We start from the raw sequence: 14,419 nt of genomic DNA on the forward strand, positions 1-14,419 counted from the left end.
GATCCTCTCAAAATTCACCTGGGGAGTCAGGCCTCCTCTCGTCTTCAGACATGGAACTCCTCTTTCTTCTCGAGTTGAAAAAGCGGTGTTAGGCCACAGTCGATTTGAATTTGCACCTAGAAATTGTATTGAGAATGTGCGGGGAGTCAGGTCTCCATTCGTCTTGTGAGTTGATACTCGAGGATACATTTGAATCTGTGCAGAGGAATCAGACAATATATCGACTGGGTGGGGACATCAGTACCTTTTCCAATTGTTTTTTGAAATCCCGGGGATTCTGCTGAGTTTCAAGGTGGTACGGACTCCTCATACTGTGCGACAGGAATGTCCGGATTCCATTCCAGAGAAAGCAGGGAAATCGACAGTTTCTGGAGAAGAGGACTGGAAAACGTGGCACTTTATCACTGCAGCTGTGGCGGGAAACTCGGTGTTCCTTTTCATTGGTGCTGGGTATGTCGGTGTAATTTTTGAGTCAAATAAAGGATGTTAATAACCTGTCTAATTTTAAGCGGGAATGTGGGACTTCTCTTGAGAATATGCAGCGGAAATATTCCTCATCTCGCCTTGAGGGCAGAATCTTGTGGTTTTACTCGAGTTGGGGCGGGAAGCTAGGGGTCTCTCTCGAGTTGCGACGAGGAACTAGGAAGTTGCTCGTGTTGGCTCAGGGAAGTCAGGTCTCCTTTCATTTTGGAAGGGGTATTTTGCGATTACTGTCAAGGCGTGGAATGGGAATTTGGCCTCATCTAGGGTTGAGGCCGAAAATTGTGTGCTCCTCTCCAGGGGGGACAGCTATGTTGGGTAGTTTTTGAGTCGCATAAAGGGTGTCAAGTATCCGTTCGAGTTGCAAGCGGGAATGTGGGATTTCTTGAGACTCTGCAACGTTAAATTCCTCATCTCCCATTGATTGGATTGTCTTGTGGTTTTTCTCGAGTTGCAGTGGGAAGCTTGGTGTTCTTCTCAAGTTGTGACGGGGACCTCAGGAACTCTCTCATATTGCCCCAGGGAAGTCAGGTCTCCTATCGTATTGGAAGGGGAACCTCGGGATCCCATTCAAGGCGCAGCAGAGGAATAGGGCCGCATCCAGCGTTGAGTCGGTCAACTGTGTGTTCCTCTCTAGTGGCAACAGGGATCTCGGGGTTGCTATGAAGCTTCCACTGGGGAGTCAGGTTTCGTCTCGATTGGAGCCATGGAATTCTGCTTTCTTATCGAGTTGTAAAATTGGAATCAGTCCTCCTGTCTTGATCAGGAAGTCCATTAGGGCTTTCTCTATAGGCTCAGAATCGATGTCAGGTATCCTGTCATGTTGTGATATCATAGTGGGTGTTACCTTTTAGCATTGCTAGATCATCAGGACCTACCTCAGTTGAAGGGGGAACTCAGAGTCCTTTAACATTGCTGCAGGATCAGCGACAGTGCACTCAAGTTTCAATAGGAATCAGAGGTCTCCTCTTGTTGGGAGAAGAAGAAAGGATTCCTCTTGAGTTGAAGCAGTGTTTGAACTCTCATATCGTGAGGAGGTTGGAAATACGGAGCTTTTTTAGAGGTGTGGACAGAAACTCGGGGTTTCTTCAGATTGAAGACGGGTATTCTGGGAGCCAATTGAATTGTAAATAGGGATTCAAGCCTCCTATCGTATCTTGAGAAAGAACACGGGATTGCTTTCCAGGGGCTGCAGGGGAAAAAGGGCCTCATGTGACGTTGCCTGGGGTTTCTTGTGGTTTTGGCGAGTTGCGGAAGGAAGTTTGGATTTCCTTTCGAGTTATGACGGAGAACTCAGTTTGACACTGTGTTGCCTCAGAATTCCAGCTGCGAGGGGAAGGTCGTGACTGCTCTCGAGTCAATGCAGAGGAATCGGGCTTCAATTTGCATTGAAAGGGTTAATCCCAAAGCTTTCTCGAGTTGGGGCAGGACACGTTCAGATCCCTAGAGTTGCAACAGGGGCCTCACGGAGCCTCTCAAGTTGTCTCTGGGAAGTCCGGAATCCTGTTGTGGTGTGAGGAGCCTTTGGGATGCCTTTTGAGTCAGTGCAGGGGAATAGGGTCTGATCTGGAGTTGAGGCTCTCGCCTCAGGGTGCCTCTCCAGTTCTGATATGTATCTCAGTGTTCCTATAAATTTTCAACAGGGGAGTCATGACACGTCTCTTGTTGAGGTTTGGAACTCCGCTATTCTTTGTGTTGTAAAAGGTGTGGGAGGCCTCCTGCCAAGTTGAATTTCTGTCCTGGGAATTTTCTCCGTGATGCACTTGGGAAGTCAGGCCTCCCTTCTTGGTGTTAGTTGATCCCGGGGGTTCTTTTTATCGGTACATTGGAATCAGTCCTTATATCGAGCAGATGGGGAAATCGGTGTCTTTTTGAATTGTGGCACGACTACCTGGGCTCCTCTCGAGTTTAAAGGGGACATCGGCCTCCTCTTCAGATTCAATGGGAACATGGGGATTAAATTCCAGATGAAGCAGGGCAATCTATCCTCACCTGGAGATGACAAGTGGAAAACGGGTCTCTTCTTGAGCTGCAGCAGGAACCTCGCTGCTCCTCTCGAGTTTGGCCAGGTATCTCTGGGAACTTCTTGAGTTGTGTATAGGGTGCCGAGTATCTTTTCGAGTTTTAAGAGGGAATGTGGGATTTCTCTTAAGATGCTGCAGTGGTAAGGGGCATCCTGTGGCATGGAGTGGAGAAATTCATGGTTTTTCTCAAGGTGCGTCCTGAAGCTTGGAAGTCTTCTCGAGTTACGGCGGGAACCACTAGGACTCGCTAGTTTTGATTCAGAGAAGTCACGTCTGCTTTCCTGTTGAAAGTGGAACCTAGGGATTCCTTTTGAGTCGCTGCAGGGCATGAGGGCCACATTTAGACTTGAGTGGGTAAACTCAGTGTTCCTCTTCAGTGGCCACAGGGATCTTGGGGTTGCTATGAAGATTCCACTAGGTATTCAGGCCTAATCTTTGTTGAGAATGGAACTCTGCTTTCCCCCCGAATTTAAAAGGATTGTCAGGTCTGCTGTCTGTTCAAGTGGGAAATTTGGGCTTTTTCATGAGGCTTTGCAGGGGATTCATGCCTCAGATCATGCTGGGAGGTGATGCTCCGTGTTCCACTGGCGCTACTTTAAGCGCAATATGACTCATCTCTAGTTGAGTTTGAATTCGGAGTCATTTGACCTTGTTGCACGATCCATCGGGTTGCCCTCGAGTGTCAATAGATGTGAAAGGACTCTACAAATGGTGCGAGAGGAATTTGGGATTCCTCTTCAGCTGAAATTGGAATGGCCTACTATTTTCACCTGAATTGTGATCACGGGTTTTCTCTTACATTGTGGCGAGAAATTCGGTTTTCCTCTCTCATTGGGACTGGTATCTCTGGGCGACCCTTAAGTTGCATCAAGGAATTCAAGCCTCATGTCGAATTTGGAGAAGGAACTCGGGACTTCTGTCTATGTGCTGCAGGAAAAAAAGGGCCTCATCTTCTTTGAAAGAGGAATCTCGAGGTTTTTCTCAAGTTGCTGCAGGACGTGTGGTGATCCTCTATAGTAACGACGGGAATGTCAAGGAGGCAAATGTGTTGTGTTTGAGACGTTAGAACACATTTCAATTTGTAAGGGGAACCTCGGGATTCCTTTGGAGTCGCTACAGAGAAATAGGTCTGCATCTAGATTCGAGTCCGTTTAACTCAGGATTCCTCTCAAGTAGCAAAAGGGTTCTCGGGGTTGATCTGAATATTCACCTGGGGAGTCAGACCTCGTCTCGTGTTCAGACATGGAATTCCACTTTCTTCTCAAGTTGAATAAGGGGTGTTAGGACACAGTAGAGTTGAATTTGCACCTGGAAATTGTATTGAGAATGCTCGGGGAGTCAGGTGTCCACTCGTCATGTGAGTTGATACTCCAAGATACATTTGAATCTGTGCCGTGGAATCATACAATATCTCGAAAGTGTGGGGACATCGGTACCTTTTCCAATTTTGTTTTGAAATGCTGAGGATTCTGCCGATTTTTATGGTGGTACCGGGCTTCTCATACTTTGCGACAGGAATGTCCAGATTCCATTCCAGGCAAAGCAGTGGAATTGACTGTCATCTGGAAAAAAGGGCTGGAAAACGGGGCACTTTGTCAGTTGTGGCGGGAAACTCGGTGTTCTTCTCGATTGGGGCTGGGTATGTCGGTGTAATCTTTGAGTCACATAAAGGATGTTAAGTAACTTATCGAGTTTCAAACGGGAATGTAGGACTTCTCTTGAGAATCTGCAAGGGAAATGTTCCTCATCTCTCCTTGAGTGCAGAATTTTGTGGTTTTCCTCTAGTTGGGAGGGAAGCTTAGGGTCCCTCTCGAGTTGCGACGGGGCACTCAGGAACTGTCTCATGTTACTTCAGGGAAGTTATGTCTCCTTTCGAGTTGGAAGGGGAACATGGGGATTAATCTCGAGGCGTGGAATGGGAATAGGGCCTCATCTAGAATTGAGTTTGTAAGTTGTGTGCTTCAGTGCAGTGGGAACGGCTATGTTAGGGAACATTTTGAGTCGCAAAAAGAGTGTCAAGTACCGTTTGACTTTCAAGTGGGAATGTGCGGTTTCTCTTGAGACTCTGAACAGAAAAATTCCTCATCTCGCATTGATGGGCAAAACTTGAGGTATTTTTCGAGTTGCAGTGGGAAGACAGGGGTTCCTCTAGAGTTGGGACGGGGACCTCAGGAACTCGCTTGTGTTGCCCCAGGGAAGTCAGGTCTCCTATTGTGTTGGAAGACGAACCTCAGAATTCCTCTCGAGGTGCAGCAGAGGAATAGGGCCATACCTAGCGTTGAGTTGGTCAACTGTGTGTTCCTCGCCAGCGGTGACAGGGATCTCGGGAATGCTCTCAAAATTCCCCTGGGGAGTAGGCCTCGTTACGTGTTCAGACATGGAACTCTGCTTTCTTCTCATGTTGCAAAAGGGGTGTTAGGCCTCAGTTGAGTTGAATTTGTACCTGGAGATTGTATCGAGAATGCTCCGGGAATCAGGTTTCCACTCGTTTTGTGAGTTGATACTCGAGGATACATTGAATCTGTTCTGTGAAATCAGACAATATCTCGAGTGGGTAGAATATCGGTACCTTTTCCACTTGTGTTTTGAAACCATGGCGATTTTCCTGAGTTTCAAGTTGTTTCCGGCATCCTTGTACTTTGCGACAGGAATGTCCGGTTTACATTCCAGACAAAGAAGGGGAATCGACTGTCATCTGGAAAAGGGGACTGGAAAACGGGGCACTTTGTCAGTTGTGGCAGGAAACTCGGTGCTCCTCTCGATTGGGGCTGGGTATGTCAGTGTAAATTTTGAGTCACATCAAGGATGTTAAGTAACTTGTCGAGTTTCAAGCAGGAATGTGGGATTCCTCAAGTTTCTCAATGTTCCTCATCTCGCCTTGAGAGCAGAATCTTGTGGTTTATCTGGAGTTGAGGCGGGAAGTTTGGGGTCCCTCTCAAGTTGCAATGGGGAACTCAGGAACTTGCTTGTTTGCTTCAGGGAAGTCTGGTCCCCTTTTGTGTTGGAAGGGGAACTTCGGGATTACTCTCGAGTCATTAAATAGGAATAGGGCCTCATCTCGAGTTGAGTCCAAAAACTGTGTGCTCTTCTCCAGTGGGGACGGCTAAGTTAGGGAACTTTTCAAGTCCCATAAATGGTGTCAAGTACCCGTTCGACTTTCAAGTGGGAGTATGGGAGTTCTCTTGAGACTCTTCAACGGAACCTCCCTCATCTCGCATTGATGGGAAATCTTGTGGTGTTTCTCGAGTTGCGAGGGAAAGATTGGGATTCTTCTCGAGTTGTGACGGGGACCTCAGAAACTAGCTCGTGTTGCTTCAGGGATGTCAGGTCTCCTTTCTTGTTGAAAGGGGAACTTTGGGTTTACTCTCAAGGCGTGGGATGGGAATGGGGCCTCATCTCGAGTTAAGTCCATAAATTGTGTGCTCCTCTCCACTGGGGATGGCTATATCAGGGTACTTTTTGTGTCACATAAAGGGTGTCAAGTACCCGTTCGAGTTTCAAGCGGGAATGTGGAATTGCTCTTGAGACTCTGCAGCGGAAAAATTTCTCATCTCGAATTGAGGGCATGTTATTGTGGTTTTTCTCGAGTTGCGGTGGGAAGGTTGTGGTTCTTCTCGAGTTGTGACAGGTACCTCAGAAACTCGCTCGAGTTGCTTCAGGGAAGTCATGTCCCCTTTTGTGTTGGAAGGGGAACTTCGGGATTATTCTGGATCCATTAAAAGGGAATAGGGCCCCATCTCGAGTTGACTATGTAAATTGTGTGCTCCTCTCCACTGGGGATGGCTATGTCAAGGAACTTTTTGAGTTGCATAAGGGGTGTCAAGAAACCGTTCGAGTTTCAAGGGGGAATGTGGGATTTCTCTTGAGACTCTGAAGCAGAAAATTTTCTCATCTCGGATTAAGTGCAAGTTTCTCTGGTTTTTCTCGAGTTGCGGCGGGAAAACTGGGGTTCTTCTCGAGTTACGACAGCTAACTCAGGAACTCGCTTGCGTTGCCTCAGGGAATTCAGGTCTCCTGTAGTGTTGGAAGGGGAACCTCGTGATTCCTCTCGAGGCGTGGTAGAGAAATAGGGCTGCATCTAGTGTTGTGAAAGTAAATTGTGGACTCCTATATAGTGTGGATGGCAGTATCGGGGACATTTTTGAGTCGCATAAAGGGTGTGAAGTCCCTGATCGAACTTCAAGCGGGAATATGGGATTTCACTTGAGACTCTGCAGCGTTGAAGTTCCTCATCACGCATTGAGGGGAGAATTGTGTGGTGTTTCTCGAGTTGTGGCAGGAAGATTGAGGTTCTTCTCGAAATGCGATGGGAACCCCAAGATCTTGCTCTTGTTGCCCCAAGGTAGTAAGGTCTCCTATCGTGTTGGGAGGGGAACCTTGGGATTCCTCTCGAGGTGCAGCAGAGGAATAGGACCGCATCTATCATTGAGTTGGACAATTGTGTGTTCCTAGCCAGTGTAGACAGGGATCTCGGGGTTGCTCTCAAAATTCACCAGGGGAGTCAAGCCTCGTTTCGTGTTCAGACATGGAACTCTGCTTTCTTATCGAGTTGTAAAAGGGGTGTTAGGCACTCGAGTTGAATTTGTACCTGGAGATTGTATCGAGAATGTGTGTGGAGTCAGGTCTCCACTCGTCTTGTGAGTTGATACTCAAGGATACATTTGAATCTGTGCAGTGTAATAAGGCAATATCTCGAGTGGGTGGGTAATCAGTACCTTTTCCAATTGCATTTTGAAATCCCGGGGACCTTACCGAGAGTCAAGTTGGTACCGGCCTCCTCGTACTGCACATCAGGAACATCGGATTCCATTCCAGAGAATGCAGGGGAATCGACTGTCATCTGAAAAGAGGACTGGCAAACAGTACACTTTATCAGTTGTGGCTGGAAACTCTGTGTTACTCTCGATTGGGGCTGGGTTTGTTGGTGCACTTTTTGAGTCGCAAAAATGATGTTAAGTAATCTGTCGAGTTTCAAGTGGAAATGTGGGATTGCTCTTCAGATTCTGCAACGGAAACGTTCCTCATCTCGACTTGAGGGCAGAATCTTGTGGTTTTTCTCGTATTGTGACGGCTACCTCAGGAAATGGCTCGAGTAGCTTCAGGGAAGTCACGTCCCCTTTTGTGTTGGAAGGGGAACTTCGGGATTACTCTCGATCCGTTAAAAGGGAATAAGGCCTCATCTCGAGATGACTCCATAAATTGTGTGCTCCTCTCCACTGGGGACGGCTATGTCAATGAAGATTTTGAGTCGCATTAAGGGTGTCAAGTACCTGTTCGAGTGGGAAGCGGGAATGTTGGATTTCTCTTGAGACTCTGCAGGGGAAAATTTTCTCATCTCGGATTGAGGGCATTTTCCTGTGGCACTGCTCATGTTGCAGCGAGAAGCTTGGGGTTCTTCTTGAGTTGGGATGGGGACCTCAGGAACTCGCTCGATTTGCCCCAGGGAAGTCACGTCTAATATCGTGTTGGAAGGGGAACCTCGGGATTCCTCTTGAGACCAAGTAGAGGAATAAGGCCTCATCTAGCGTTGAGTCGGTCAACAGTGTGTTCCTCTCCAAGGGTGAAAGCGATCTCGGGATTGCTCTCAAAATTGACCAGGGGAGTCAGGACTCTTCTCGTGTTCAGACATGGAATTCTGCTTTCTTCTCGAGCTGTATAAGGGGTCTTAGGCCACAGTCGAGTTGAATTTGTACCTGGAGATTGCATCGAGTTTGCTCGGTGAGTCAGGTCTCCACTAGTCTTGAGGGCCGAATCTTGTGGTTTTTCTCGAGTTGCAGCGGGAAGCTTGGGGTCCCTTTCGAGTTGCGATGGGGACCTCAAAACTCGCTCATGTTGCTTCAGTGATGTCAGGCCTCCGTTCGTGTTGGAAGGGGAACGTCGGGATTACTCGCAAGGCCTGGAATGGGAATGGGGCCTCATCTCGAGTTGAGTCCCTAAAATGGGTGCTCTTCTCCACTGGGGACAGCTATGTCAGGGAACATTTTGAGTTTCATAAAGTGTGTCAAGTACCCGTTCGAGTTTCAAGCGGGAATGTGGGGTTTCTCCTGAGATTCTGCAGCGGAAATTTCTTCATCTCGCATTGAGAGCAGAATCTTGTGGTTTTTATCAAGTTTGGGAGGGAAGCTAGGTGTCTCTCTCCAGTTGCAACAGGGACCTCAGGAACTCTCTCGAGTTTCTTCAGGGAAGTCAGGTCTCCTTTCGTATTGGAAGGGAAACTTTGGGATTCCTCTCAAGGCGTGGCGGAAGAATAGGACCGCATCTAAGTTTGTTTACAAAAATTGTGTGCTCCTCTACATTGGGGACGGCTATGTCGGGGAAGTTTTTGAGTTGCATAAATTGTGTCAAGTACCTGTTTGAGTTGGAAAGGTGAATGTGGGATTTCTCTTGAGACTCTGCAGGGTAAACTTTCCTCATCTAGCATTGAGGGGAGAATCTTGTGTTGTTTCTCGAGTTGAGGCGGTAAGGTTGGGAATCTTCTCCAGGTGCGACATGGACCTCAGGAACTTTCTTGTGTTACGCAGGGAAGTCAGATCTCCTATCTTGTTGGAAGGGGAACCTCAGGATTCCTCTCGAGGCACAGCAGCGATATAGGGCCCCATCTAGAGTTGAGTCGGTCAACTGTGTGTTCCTCACCAGTGCTGACAGGGACCTCGGGGTTGCTCTCAAAATTCACCATGGGAGCAGGCCTAGTCTCCTGTTCAGACATGGAACCTTGCTTTCTTCTAGAGTTGTCAAAGGGGTGTTAGGCCACAGTCGAGTTGAATTTGTACCTGGAGATTGTATCGAGAATGCTCGGGAAGTTAGGTCTCCACTCGTTTTGTGAGTTGATAGTTGAGAATACATTTGAATCTGTGCAGTGGAATCAGGTAATATCTCGAGTGGGTGGGGACATCGGTACCTTTTCCAATTGTGTTTTGAAACCCCGGGGATCCTCCGGGGTTTCAGGGTAGTACGGGCATGCTCGTACTGTGCGATGGGAACGTCCGTATTCCATTCCAGTCAAAGCAGGGAAATCAACTGTTATCTGGAAAAGAGGACTGGAAACGGGGCACTTTGTCAGTTGTGGCAGGAAACTCAATGCTGTCTCAATTTGGGCTGGGTACGTCTCTGTAACTTTTGAGTCGCATAAAGGATGTAGGTAACCCATCGAGTTTCAATTGGGAATGTGAGATTTCACTTGATAATCGGCAACGGAAATGTTCCTCATCTCGCCTTGAGGGAAGAATCTTGTGATTTTACTCGAGTTGCCTCGGGAAGCTTGGGGTCCTCTCAAGTTGCTACGGGGACATCAAGAACTCCTTGAGTTCCTTCAGGGAAGTCAGGTCTCCTTTCGTGTTGGCAGGGGAACCTCGAGATTCGTCTCAAAGTACGGCAGAGGAATAGGGTCGCATCTAGTGCTGTGTACGTAAATTGTGTCTCCTCTTCAGTGGGGAAGGCTATGTCATGGAAGTTTTTGAGTCAAATAAAAGGTGTCAACTAATCGTTCGAGTTTCATGCTGGCTGTGGGATTTCTTTTGAGATTCTGCAGCGGAAATGTTCCTCATCTCGCAAATAGGGGAGAATCTCGTGGTGTTTCTCGAGTTATGGCGGGAAGCTTGGGGTTCTTCTCAAGGTGCGACGTGGGCCTCAGGAACTTCCTCGTGTTGCTTCAGGGATGTCAGATCTCCTTTCGTGTTGAAAGGGGAACATTGGGTTTATAGTCGAGGCGTGGAATGGGAATGGGCACTCATCTCGTGTTGAGTCCATAAATTGTGTGCTCCTCTCCACTGGGGATGGCTATATCTGGGTACATTTTGAGTCGCATAAAGGTTGTCAAGTACCCGTTCGAGTTTCGAGCGGGAATGTGGGATTGCTCTTGAGACTATGCAGCGTTAAATTTCCTCATCTCACATTGAGGGGAAAATCTTGTGGTGTTTATCGACCTGCCCACGCAGCTTCAGGTTCCTGTCGAGTTGCAACGGGGAACTCAGGAACTCGCTCGTGTTGTCCCAGGGAAGTCAGGTCTCCTTTTGTGTTGGCAGGGGAACCTCAAGATTCCTCTGGAAGCGCGGCAGAGGAATAGGGCCGCATCTAGCACAGTGTAAGTAAATTGTGTGCTCCTCTTCAGTGGGGACGGCTATGTCGTGGAAGTTTTTGAGTTGCATAAAAGGTGTCAACTAATTGTTCAAATTTCATCGGGCTGTGGGATTTCTCTTGAGATACTGCAGCAGCAATGTTCCTCATCTCGCAAATAGGGGAGAATCTCATGGTATTTCTCAACTTATGGCGGGAAGCTTGGGGTTCTTCTTGAGTTGCGACGGCGACCTCAGGAACTCGCTCGCGTTGCCTCAGGGAAGTCAGGTCTCCTGTCGTGTTGGAAGGGGAACCTCGGGATTCCTCTCGAGGCGTGTTAGAGATATAGGGCCTCATCTAGTGTTGTGAAAGTAAATTGTGTGCTCCTCTTCACTGTGGACGGCAATGTCGGGGATGTTTTTGGGTTGCATAGAGGGTGTTAAGTACCCGTTCGAGTTTCAAGTGGGAATATTGGATTTCTCTTGAGACTGCAGCGTTAAAGTTCCTCATCTCGCATTGAGGAGAGAATCTTGTGGTGTTTCTCGAGTTGCGGTGGGAAGCTTGAGGTTCTTTTCAAATTGCGACGGGGACCCCAAGAACTTGCTCGTGTTGCCCCAAGGTAGTAAGGTATCTTATCTTGTTGGAAGGGGAACCTCAGGATTCCTCTCGAGGCCAACAGAGGTATAGGGCCCCAGCTAACGTTGATTCGGTCAACAGTTTGTTCCTTGCCAGTGGCGACAGGGACCTCGGGGTTGCTTTCAAAATTCTCCAGGGGAGTAGGCCTCGTCTCCTGTTCAGACGTGGAACCTCGCTTTCTTCATGAGTTGTCAAAGAGGTGTTAGGCCACAGTCGAGTAAAATTTGTACCTGGAGATTGTATCGAGAATGCTCGTGGAGTTAGGTCTCCACTCGTTTTGTGAGTTGATACTCGAGGATACATTTGAATCTGTGCAGTGGAATCAGGCACTATCTCGAGTGGGTGGGGACATCTGTACCTTTTCCAATTGTGTTTTGAAACCACGGGGATCCACCTGAGTTTCAGGATGGTCCAAGCCTGCTTTTACTGTGCGATGGGAACGTCCAGATTCCATTCCAGACAAACCAGGGAAATCGACTGTCATCTGGAAAAGAGGACTGGAAACGGGACAAGTTGTCAGTTGTGGCAGGAAACTCGGTGTTCCTCTCGATTGGGGCTGGATATGTCGCTGTAAGTATTGAGTCGCATAAAGGGCGTAAGGAACCCATCGAGGTTCAAGCGGGAATGTGAGATTTCACTTGAGAATCGGCAACGGAAATGTTCCTCATCTCGCCTTGAGGGAAGAATCTTGTGATTTTATTCGAGTTGACTCGGGAAGCTGGTGTGTCTCTCTCAAGTTGCAACGAGGACATCAGGAACTCCTTTGAGTTTCTTCAGGGAAGTCAGGTCTCCTTTCGTGTCGGAAGGGGAACTTCGGATTACTCTCAAGGCGTGGAATGAGAATAAGGCCTCATCTGTATTTGAGTCCGTAAATTGTGTGCTCCTGTGCAGTGGGGATGGCTAAGTCAGGGAAAGTTTTGAGTCGCATAAAGGGTGTCAAGTACCTGTTCGAGATTCACCAGGAATATAGGATTTCTCTTGAGACTCTGCAGCCGAAAATTTCCTCAGCTCTCACTGAGGGGAAAATCTTGTGGTGTTTATCGACTTGCGCGGGAAGCTTCAGCTTCCTGTTGAGTTGCAACGGGGACTTCAGGAACTCGCTCGTGTTGTCACAGGGAAGTCAAGTCTCCTTTCGTTTCGGCAGGGGAACCTCGAGATTCCTGTGGAAGCACGGCCGAAGAATAGGGCCGAATCTAGCGCTGTGTAGGTAAATTCTGTGCTCCTCTTCGGTGGGGAAGACAATGTCGTGGAAGTTTTTGAGTTGCATAAAAGGTGTCAACTAGTCGTTCTAGTTTTATGCGGAAATGTGGGATTTCTCTTGAGACTCTGCAGCAGAAATGTTCCTCATCTTGCAAATAGGGGAGAATCAGGTGGTGTTTCTCAAGTTATGGCGGGAATCTTGGGGTTCTTCTTGAGGTGCGAAGGCGAACTCAGGAACTTGCTCGAGTTGTCCCAGGGAAGTCAGGTCTCCTATTGTTTTGGAAGACAAACCTCAGAATTCCTCTTGAGGCTCAGCAAAGGAATAGGACACATCTAGCGTTGAGTCGGTCAACTGTGTGTTCCTCGCCAGTGGTGACAGGGATCTTGGGGTTCCTCTCAAAATTCCCCTGGGAAGTAGGCCTCGTCGTGTTCAAACATGGAACTCCGCTTTCTTCTCGAGTTGTAAAAGGGGTGTTAGGCCACAGTCGAGCTGAATTTGTACCTGGAGATTGTATTGAGAATGCTCGGGGAGTCAGGTCTCCACTCGTCTTGTGAGTTGATACTCGAGGATACATTTGAATCTGTGCAGTGGAATCAGACAATATCTCAAGTGAGTGGGGACATCCGTACCTTTTCTAGTTGTGTTTTGAAACCCCGGGGACCCTCCCGAGATTCTAGGTGGTACCGGCCTCCTCCTACTGTGTGACCAAACGTCTGTATTCCATTTCAGGCAAAGCAGAGGAATAGACTGTCATCTGGAAAACGGGGTACTTTGTAATATTGAGGCAGGAAACTCGGTGTTCCTCTCGATTGGGGCTGGGTATGTCGGTGTAATTTTTGAGTCGCATAAAGGATGTTAAGTAACCTGTCTAGTTTCAAGCTGGAATGTGGATTTCTCTTGAGAATTTGCAAAGGGAGTATTCCTCATCTCGGCTTGAGGGCAAAATCTGTGATTTTTCTCGAGTTGCATCGGGAAGTTTGGGGACCCTTTCAAGTTGCGGCAGGGACATCAGGAACTCGCACGTGTTGCTTCAGGTAAGTCAGGTTTTTTTTCATGTTGGAAGGGGAATTTCGGGATTACTCTCGAGGCGTGGAATGGGAAGAGGGCCTCATCTCGAGTTGAGTTCGTAAATTGTGTGCTCCTATCCAGTGGGGAACACCAGACTGGTTCCAAATAGGAAAAGGAGTACGTCAAGGCTGTATATTGTCACCTTGCTTATTTAACTTATATGCAGAGTACATCATAAGGAATGCTGGGTTGGAAGAAGCACAAGCTGGAATCAAGACTGCTGGGAGAAATATCAATAACCTCAGATATGCAGATGACACCACCCTTAGGGCAGAAAGTGAAGAGGAACTCAAAAGCCTCTTGATGAAAGTGAAAGAGGAGAGTGAAAAGGCTGGCTTCAAACTCAACATTCAGAAAACGAAGATCATGGCATCTGGTCCCATCACTTCATGGGAAATAGATGGAAAAACAGTGGAAACAGTGTCAGACGTTTTTGGGGGGGCTCCAAATTACTGCAGATGTTGATTCCAGCCATGAAATTAAAAGATGCTTACTCCTTGGAAGGAAAGTTATGACCAACCTTGATAGTATATTAAAAAGCAGAGACATTACCTTGCCAACAAAGGTCCGTCTAGTTAAATCTATGGTTTTTCCCGTGGTCATGTATGGATGTGAGAGTTGGACTGTGAAGAAGGCTGAGCGCGGAAAAATTGATGCTTTTGAACTGTGGTGTTGGAGAAGACTCTTGAGAGTCCCGTGTACTGCAAGGAGATCCAACCAATCCATTCTAAAGGAGATCAATCCTGGGTGTTCATTGGAAGGATTAATGCTAAAGCTGAAACTGCAATACTTTGGCCACTTCATGTGTCGAGTTGACTCACTGGAAAAGACTCTGATGCTGGGAAGGATTGGGGGCGGGAGGAGAAGGGGACGACAGAGAATGAGATGGCTGGATGGCATCACCGACTCTGGACATGAGTCTGAGGGAACTCTGGGAGTTGGTGATGAACAGGGAGGC

The sequence above is a fragment of the Moschus berezovskii genome, chromosome 6, assembly GCF_049115385.1.
Source record: "Moschus berezovskii isolate FMDL1 chromosome 6, NW_MosBer_1.0, whole genome shotgun sequence".
Taxonomy (NCBI): Eukaryota; Metazoa; Chordata; class Mammalia; order Artiodactyla; family Moschidae; genus Moschus; species Moschus berezovskii.